Here is a 10400-nt window from a genome sequence, read left to right on the forward strand (position 1 = left end):
ACGTTCAGATTAGGCTAATTAACTTCATGTCAGCATGAAAAGAAGGTGTAATTGCTCTGTGAAGGTGTCGACAGCGAAACTAAAGTGATGCGAGCTCACCTGTGTAAAACACATGTTGTGAATGGTTGCTAGGGGGGTTTTTAGTGGTTGCCAGGTGGTCGCTTACTGATCCAAATGAGAAGAGCCCATCTTCAAAAAGCGACATCATGTTTCCATTCTACCACTACTACTACTATTACTAATACTATTAATAAAATAATAATAATAATTCTAATAATGATAATAGTAATTATGATTATTATTATCATTATTATGATTATGATTATTATTATTATTATTATTATTATTATTATTATATAAATAAATAAATAAATAAATAAATAAATAAATAAATAAATAAATAAATAAATATTGTGTAATGTTAAATATAATTTAATTAAATTAATTCTGCATATATTTGGAAAGTAATGTAAAAAATAAAAAATAACAATTGTTTATTATTATTATTATTATTATTATTATTATTATTATTATTAAACAAATAAATACATAATTGATGTAATAAATAAAACAATAAGCAAAACTAAAATCAATACTACTACTACTACTACTATTACTACTACTACTACTACTACTACTACTACTACTACTAATAATAATAATAATAATAATAATAATAATAATAATAGTAATAATAATAATAAGAAGAAGAATAATAAGAATAATATGAATAATAATAATAAAAATAATAATAAATGCTCATATCATAATCAACCATTGATAAAAAATATGCATCTATAAATATATGTATTTTTAATGGGGTTCTTGCAAGAATCTTAACTTTGAGTGTATTTTGGAGTATATTTTTAGAGATGAGACCGATAGATAAATGTTTTACATTAAAATGTGTCAAAAAACAGTGTGCGAATTATACATGACGAGGGGGGTCATCTTTTTTGGTAGTAGTTTGGTAATACATGCTTCAGTGAATTCCAACTTATGAATGTATTTAAATTACATCTCATTTATTAATAATATGTATACAATTTCAGTGTTTTGAGAGATATTTTAGAGCTTACTGTAGGTCAAACTACAAATTATGTGTCCAATATTTCTTTTTATTTGAGACTACATGCAGATTTAAACACCTGTTTTTCAAGAAACATGTTTTGTGAATACTTAAGATGTCTTTCAGCGCTCTAGATACTTTTCCTAGCATTGATTGATGCGATAATGCATTCACAGTGGTAGGAATTGTTATGGGGGGTCAAATGTATATTTATATTATACATTTTTAATTATTAATATTTAAAATATAAATCAGAGATCAGAGAAACTTCTTTCTATCCAAGTGCTGAACCCCCATAAATCTTGATTTGATGTCCTTCAGGCAGGAATCAATCCCCCCCAAACACCCCATAATTCGCACCCTGACAAAAAAAACACAAAATAATTTTGAAAAACCTCTTGGAAAAGCGCTTTACTTGAACTTTTAGACTTCAAGAACATCACTTGGACAAATTTTTAAATATAGAAATATTTTTGCATTCCTCAGAAGAAAATCGTGAAGGTATTGAAGCGACACGAGAGGGAGTTTATGATGACAGAACTTTCATTTCAGGTGAACGATTGCTTTAAATATCATGAATAATAAATAGTAAAAAAGAAATGACTGCCACTTTGAAAGGCCTTTCTCTTCCTATAGTTTTAATTCACTTCGGCCTCAGAATGATCTGGCGGCTGAAGGGCAACAGTCAGTTAGAAATGAATAGGATCATCTATTTTTTTCCCTTCATAAAATGAAAGTCAAAGTCTCCCTGAAAGCAGCCATCTAACATCCGCATGAGCCCCGAGAAAATGAGTGGGAGAGAATCCGCTATAAATGCCAGAGCTGCTCACTTCAGACAAGAGATTACTCTCACAGACACTTTCTGCGTTTTAGTTCTTCCTCCAAACAGCACTGCTCTCAGCCTCAAAAAAAATCCCTGATTATTTTTTAAGGCTCCTCGCTCCTGACGGTATAAATGGAGGCCTCTCGGGTGTTATTCTCTGCAGATTATAATAGAAACAGTGTCATGCGGTCTGTCTGCTGCTTGTGCGGCTCACACAGAGGTCAACATTCACTAATGTGGGGATAATGATTATGTCTGAGTAGATGGAAGACAGTGATTAAATAAGGGTTTTTAAGTAAATAAATATAAAATATAAAATAAATAAATAAATAAATAAATAAATAAATAAATAAATAAATAAATAAATAAATAAATAAATAAATAAATGGAGAGCAAAGGAAAGAAAAAAGTCCATAGATGTGGTGATAAGTAAACAAACAAAAAACAAACATACATACATACAAATAAATAAATAAATAAATAAATAAATAAATAAATAAATAAATAAATAAATAAATAAATAAATCTAAAAAGAAAAGTAATAAAGAAATTTAAGAATAAATAAGTAAATGTTCAGTTCAATAGATTTGGAAAAGTAAACAAACAAACACATAAATAAACAAACAAACAAATAAATGAATGAATAAATAAATAAATAAATAAATAAATAAATAAATAAATAAATAAATAAATAAATAAATAAATAAATAAATGTCCATAGATTTGGAGATCTAAGTAAACAACAAACAAACAAACAAACAAATAAATAAATAATTAAATAAATGAATACAAATTGCTTGAAATCTGTACTGTATTGTAATCTGTGATATGAATATAAATAGATATGCTAATGTGTTAATATAATAATTAGTATCACAGAGTAACTATTGTAACTTTTATTAACAGTTTTAATTATTTCCAAGACTTTATTTATTTATTTATTTATTTATTTATTTATTTATTGTTTACTTACTGTGGAATTTTGAGTGATTTGGGGATTTGAGATTTTTGGGAATTATTTTTATTTTTATTGTATTAATATTCGTTTCACAATACACAATTCTAAATTGCATTATGGACCTTGAGCTATGCTCAACATTTGGTGTTGGAATTTCAACTCTGCAGATTAGTATTGACATTTTAGTAGTTTGAAACAATGCATTGCGTAAGAAATCATTCACTCTTTCATTTTCTTTTCAGCTTAGTCCTTTTATTCATTAGGGGTCGCCACTGCAGAACAAATCGCCAACTTATCCAGCATATGTTTTATGCAGCGGATTCCTTTCCAGCCACAAGCCATCACTGGGAAACATCCATACATACTCATTAACAAACATACACTATCGACAATTTAGCTTATTCAATTCACCTAAATTGCGTGTTTTTGGACTTGTGGGGGAAACCGGAGCACCAGAGGAAACCCACACCAACACTGGGAGAACATGCAAACTCAACACAGAAATGCCAACCGACTCAGCAGAGGCTCGAACCAGCGACCCTCTTGCTGTGAGGCGACAGCAAGACCCACTACGACACTGCACTGCCTATAATTATTTGTTTTCAATTTAAAATCATAAATTGCATTATGGGACTTTAATCTCTGCTCTGTCAAAATTTGATGTTGGAATTTTAACAAATTAATAGTGTTTTATTGACATTTTACTACTTTGAAACAAAGCCTTACAGTATTAGCAGTGTAGCTTTAATTACTTTCATTTAAATGAAAAAAAAAATCTTTATTTAGAGTGTGTTTGGCAACCAGATAATGTCAACAGTAAACCAGTGTAGATCTTCTCCTCTGCTTAAGTTACACACGTGAATGCTTTTTATGAACTTGCTGGTCTTTTTTGAACTCCTCTTTTCTAGCAACTTTCTAGGTCACTGCAAAGAAACGTCAAGTCACATTCCTCAGCATTTAACCTTCTTCACACAACGTCACAAGCCTCCAAATGTCTCAAATCGATAAACAAGTCTAGATGCTCCTGATGGAGATTTTACACGACTTTTGCAGTGACCTGGATGACTGAGAACCTTTATAGACACGGCAAAGTGATGTTCCTGAAATGCCTTTTGAGAATAAAGAACCATGCATGATGCCTAAAGCTCCTTGAAGAAATGTATATATGCCGAAACACTTATACAGTAATTTACTATAATTATAAAAGTAGTAGTAGTAGTAGTGGTGGTGATAGTAGTATAATTATTGTTGTTGTAGTCGTTATAATAATAATATAAAACAAATAAGTAGGACCAGTAGTAGTAGTAGTAGAAGTAGTAGTCCTTATTTAAAAAAATTAAATTAATAGCAACAACAATGATAATAATAATAATAATATTAATAATAATAATAATAATAATAATAATAATTAGTAGTAGTAGTAAAGTAAATAAAAAAAATGAAAACAAATAATACTAATAAGTTGTTTAGTAGTAGTAATAATAATAACATTAAATATTAGTAATAATACTAATACTACCACTACTAATAATAATGATAGTAATAATAATAATAATAATAATAATAATAATAATAATAATAATAACATTAATAGTAATAATACTAATACTACTACTACTACTACTACTACTACTACTACTACTACTAATAATAATAATAATAATAATAATAATAACATTATTATTAATAATAATAATAATAATAATAATAATAATAATAATAAGTAGTAGTAGTAGTAGTAGTAGTAGTAGTAGTAGTAGTAAAGTAAAGTAAAGAATAAAAACAAATAATACTAATAAAATGTTTAGTAGTAATAATATTAATATTAAATATTAGTAATAATACTAATACTACTACTAATAATATTATTATTATTATTATTATTATTAATAATAATAATAATAATAATAATAATAATAATAATAATAATAATAATAATCTTAATTTATGGAAAATTACTTATTATTGATTGATTAATACATTATTATTATTTTTTTACTTGTTTTATCCCTTTCCCTATATGATATATCAATTTATGATTTTTTTAACATGTCATGTAGTAATCACAAGCATGTGTTTGTAATATAATTTCAGAAGGACTGTTTTGGCTCGTCTGAAGGTTTCAGGCGTGAATCTCTGCCTCCATCATGTGGCCGCTGTCTGATAAAACAGGTACTGCATATTTAGCGAGGAAAGATAAAATGAAGACTCACTAAGTCATAAATTGCAGACCATTGCTAAAATATCTTCTTTCTGTAGTAATTTCTGTGGTGTAAAGATATCACATCATATACACTGACCATATAACTGAAATTCATGAATAGGAACCAACACTTCTGAGATCCATTAGGATACATGCAATTTTCATAATGTTTAATTTATATATATATATACATATATATACACACACATATATACACACACACACACACACACACACACACACACACACACACACACACAACATATATTTATGTACATTTAATAAAATTAAATTTATATTAATTAAAATTAAATAAAAATTTATTAATTAAAATGGACAAACGAATATATTTAAAAAATGATGGAGGGATGGATGGATATATTGCGAAATGAGTTGATGGGTGAACACATGGATGGATTAAGAAATTGATGGATGGATGGATGGTTTATGCATGGATGAACGGATGGATCTATGAATAGATGGATGGATATATTTAGAGATGGATGGATGGATGAAATTGAATTCAATATATTTAGAAATGGATGAATATATTGACTGATTGATGAATGGATGGATATTTTAAGAATTGGTGGATTTTAAAGATTTGGATGAATGAATATATTTAGAAATGAAAGAATGTGTATAGATGGATATATAGAAATGAATGGATGTATGGGTATACTGAAGGATGTGTGAATATGTTGAGATTGATGACGAATTCATGAATGATTTCTGCCTTATAAGAATGATGTCTCCTAGTCAGTCTAACCCAGGGTTGGGCAAACTCTGTCCTGGAGGGCCGGTGTCCTGCACAGTTTAGCTCCTACTCTAATCACACACACCTGCTTATAGATTTCTAGAAATCTTAAAGACTCTGGTTATCATGTTCAGGTGTGTTTGATTAGTGTTGCAGCTAAACTATGCAGGACACCGGCCCTCCAGGGCCGAGTTTGCCAACCCTGGTTTAACCCATAAAACAGACACACTTAAAACAATCCTGAAAATGTTCCCAGAGTCACCAAGAACATATAGTAATGATCAGAACAGATCATTGTGGTGGAGAACAGCATACTGTATATCTAATCTCTTCATCCCCCTGCTGAAAAATCCAGCTTAAACCAGTCTAGGCTGGTTGGCTGGTTTTAGCTGGTCAACCAGGCTGGTTTTAGAGGGGTTTTGGCCACTTCCAGGCTGGTTTCCAGCCATTTCCAGCCTGGTCTTAGCTGGTCAGGCTGGGAGATGACCAGCTTAAACCAGCTTGACCAGCATAGCCAGGCTGGGAGCCCAGCCAAAACCAGCTATGTCCAGCTTAAACCAGGCTGGTCAAGCTGGTTTTAGCTGGATTTAGCTGTTCATTTTCCAGCCTGACCAGCTAAGACCAGGCTGGAAATGGCTGGAAACCAGCCTGGAAGTGGCCAAAACCCCTCTAAAACCAGCCTGGTCGACCAGCTAAAACCAGCCAACCAGCCTAGCCTGGTTTAAGCTGGATTTTTTTGCAGGGCCAACAACAAAAGAGAAAGAAAAACTATAAAACAACATCAGCACCCCCTACAGTCAATCCACGGTCTATCTGCCATGCTCGAAGTGGCTCTACATATTCAATTCCAATACTCCAATGACTCTTCAGACCAAACAACAACTCCACAAGCATCAAATAATATGGAGCAATGATTCAAAGTGTGAAGAACTTCATATCCAGTGGGAGGAGGATCACTATAGATGACCAACACCACCACTACGGTGAGTCCAATCATGAACTTACAATGTGAAAACAGCAACGAATCTACAGTGAAACCAGTTTGTTTGCACCTGTAGAACATGCACATAAAGCATACCAAAAGTGCAACGCTGACCTAGAAGCTTCTCATATTTGCATGGTACATGATGTTCAGGTCAGAAATCAAGTAAACCTCTTTGAAAAGCTCTCAAGTAAAATAAAACATGGCCTACCTTCAAGTGGAATTGTTTCTGTTCAGTCCTGCGGTTGCTATCGTGCGGTAGTTCATTGAAATGTCGGCTATCATTGTTTGTTTACAAGAGAAGAGTATAATCCAAGATGGCTGCCAAATCAATTGGCTGTATAGTGAGTCCCCGACTTTAATCAGTGTTCTTGTGATGGTAATGCTCTACTGACAATGCATTAATAAAATCACTATATAGAGAAATACATGTTCAGATACATTAGTACTCTAATACAATATATTTAAGCTAAAATAAATTATATATCACATTTACGTATTTGAATGTACTATTATAAGTAAAAACAGGATATAACAGATTTTTTTGGTTTGTTTGTTTTAGTTGATTAATTTAATTTCAGTCATTTTTATTTCTTTCATTTTATAAGAATGATTTCATACTGCTACTGCATATACTGTCATCTATCATTTCATTTAAATTTTTGGGGTTTCTACCCTGCTGAAAAAAAACAGCTTAAACCAGCCTAGGCTGGTTGGCTGGTTTTAGCTGGTTAAACAGGCTGGTTTTAGAGGAGTTTTGTCCATTTCCAACTTGGAAATGGCCAAAACCCCTCTAAAACCAGCCTGTTGCATGACAGGTCTGCATCCAGACCCCTCTCGTTAACTTACAGACCACTGCCTTGCACTTTTTTCAGCACCAAGATAATTAGGATGTTATTTCTTTGTTTAAGTACAAATGTGTTTATTTTAAGTGGTCAATTTATGTTTATTAACTTCACATGTTTACTTTCAAAATGTATGAATGTATGTTCCCCAGTTTGTACATGGGCTAACAGCAACTGTGAGATTTCAGTGTTTTTATTTATTTATTTATTTTTTATAGAAACTAGTGTACTTTTTTGGGGTTTAAAGTAAAATAAAGGAGTATTCCAATAAATCGTTAACCTCTTACTATATTCCTATTGCCTAAGCATAGAATAACAAAAGAAAAACACACATGTCAAGCCATCAGAAACTAACCGAATCGAACACCGTGTAAAAAAACCAAGGTATGTAATGAACCATAGGCTAACTGTATTATTGCATCCCTAAAATACACTATTATCTCGTCGAACTGTTGTAGCCTATAAATGCAGTATCACACTCATAGCATTGAGATGTGGCTGTATATCTTCACTCCTCCTACTAGTGCCAATGTACAGCCACATCACACTGCTACTCATGTGATATTGCTCATTTATTGCAATATTTTGCAATATTGCAATATGAATAAAAATAAAATTTATTGAATTTAAGTACATTTAGTTTAACTAAATAAAATTAAATATAATAAAATTAATTGAATTAAATTTAATTCAAAATATAATAAAATAAAAATAGTTAGTCAAGAAGACTGATATTAAATGGCACATTATTTCTGAAAGCTTCAAAAACTGTTCAATGTGATTAAATTGTATTTAGAGTACTCATATATTTAAAAAATACTCATTTGTGGGCGAGGATTTAATAAAAAAGAAGGGGTAAGGGGGGTAAAACACAAAAACAAACAAATAAATAGAAAATCATAAACGAGTAAACTAATATGAGTATTATTAGCCACTAAATCAGAAAGTTGGAATGAGAAAGCGTTGGTTTGTGCTCAGGCTGTCGCTGATTGGTTGATAACTGTGACACTAATATTGGTGTTGTCCCAAATCAATTCCAATTCCGTCTTCCAATACATCACACGCATTAAAAGGAGTTAAATTAGCAGGTTAAAATGCACTGCTAATTACTAGCTAACTGAAAGAGATCCATTTGAGTGTAATTGTTTTGGGGTTTGCTGAATTCTTTCCACTGCACAAGGATGCAATGTAATCAAATAAATTAAGTTTAACTAAACATCATTTGTTTGAATGGACTTGCTGTGCACGTACAAACTCAAATTCATTTTGTAGGAAAGCACTTTCCTAATTTATTTAATTTATTGCTATTGTTTTAACTCTTCCTGAAGGCTTTGATTAGCTTGTTAAGGTTTGATTTATCAGAGCTGACTATTTTAAACTCTGTTTAGCACTTAAAACGCACACGATGAGGACATCTGCTGGTGCAAATCGGTCAATGCATGGCAAATGTTCATGGTAACTCCCACTGATTTGGAAACATATGTGTTTATTCATGTTTATTTATTTTTTCTTTAAGTCTCTATGTATTTAAACGCAGAGATATATTCCAGTATTTACTTTAAACTCTCTTGGTAGCAATCACATTGAACAGTTTTTGAAGCTTTCACAAATAATGTGCCATTTAATATCAGTCTTCTTGACTAACTATTTTTATTTTATTATATTTTGAATTAAATTTAATTCAATTAATTTTATTATATTTAATTTTATTTAGTTAAACTAAATGTACTAAATTTAATACATTTTATTTTTATTCATTTTATTTAATAATTTTACGTAGATTTTATTTAATTTTTCATATTTTTTAAATTAAAGTAAATTAATTATTTATTGTATTGTATTTATTGTATTTTATTGCAGTTAATACATTAAATTAAATTAAAGTTATTTAAATGTAATTCATTTTATTTATTTTATTTTAAATGTAATTTAATTTTATAGAATTTTATTAAATTTGTTACATTAATTTTATTTCACCTTTATTAATTTTATTAAATTAAATTATAATATATATATATATATATATATATATATATATATATATATATATATATATATATATATATATATATATATATATATATATATATATATATATATATATATATATATATATATACATACAGGCCAGGACTAAAAGAAGTGAAAGGATGAATTATAGTCATAATGATTTCCAAACTGGTTTTGTTAAACACTGTATATAACGTTAACATACAAGTAAAATATATTAGTCCAAAGCAAATGATTTAAAAAAGTCAAATAACTGGAAATCAAGGAAATGCATATTTCATTAACATATCAAGCATGTTTGCACGTATTACTGTTTTTAAGATAGCATTAATAAATACGAATCCCCCCTATAGTTCTGAATTGTTGAGTTACCTTGATTGTAATTTAATATCAGCTTCTTTATAGACGAGAAGCTTTACAAGTGTTTAGTTTTCTTCTATTCTAATATTAGAACCCTTCAAAATCTACAGTAGCGACATGCAATACAGAAGATGTTATTTTCTCATCCGCGGAGAACAAGAAAAATCAGACAACAAAACAGCTCAAAAAGAAAGTGCTTTTCTCCAAGGTGTTGTGAAACACTCGAGCCCAAAATAAAGGCTCAAACTAATAAAGAACCACAACCCACAGACGAGGTGAAAGATCACAGGAGGAGAATTATATTACCATACCACAGAGAGGGAGAAATAAAAAAGATGGAAAAAAGAGAGTTTATCGCTTCAAGGACGGTCAGACACTGCTGGGTTCAGACTG

At 30.0% G+C, this 10400-nt stretch overlaps 1 long non-coding RNA gene across 2 annotated transcripts in view; it reads left to right on the top strand.

Moving 5' to 3' along the window:
* Positions 1–6633: 6633 nt before the first annotated feature.
* The window catches only part of LOC147846654 (uncharacterized), a 124718-nt gene continuing 120951 nt past the window's right edge, over positions 6634–10400 (top strand). The window contains exon 1 of one of the 2 annotated variants that reach the window (XR_015476120.1): positions 6634–6793. This is a non-coding gene — a long non-coding RNA (uncharacterized LOC147846654). The remainder of the gene's footprint in view (positions 6794–10400) is intronic. The other variant, XR_015476119.1, reaches the window with a different exon arrangement.

The sequence above is a fragment of the Danio rerio genome, chromosome 1, assembly GCF_052040795.2.
Source record: "Danio rerio strain M-AB ecotype USA chromosome 1, GRCz13ab, whole genome shotgun sequence".
Lineage (NCBI taxonomy): Eukaryota > Metazoa > Chordata > Actinopteri > Cypriniformes > Danionidae > Danio > Danio rerio.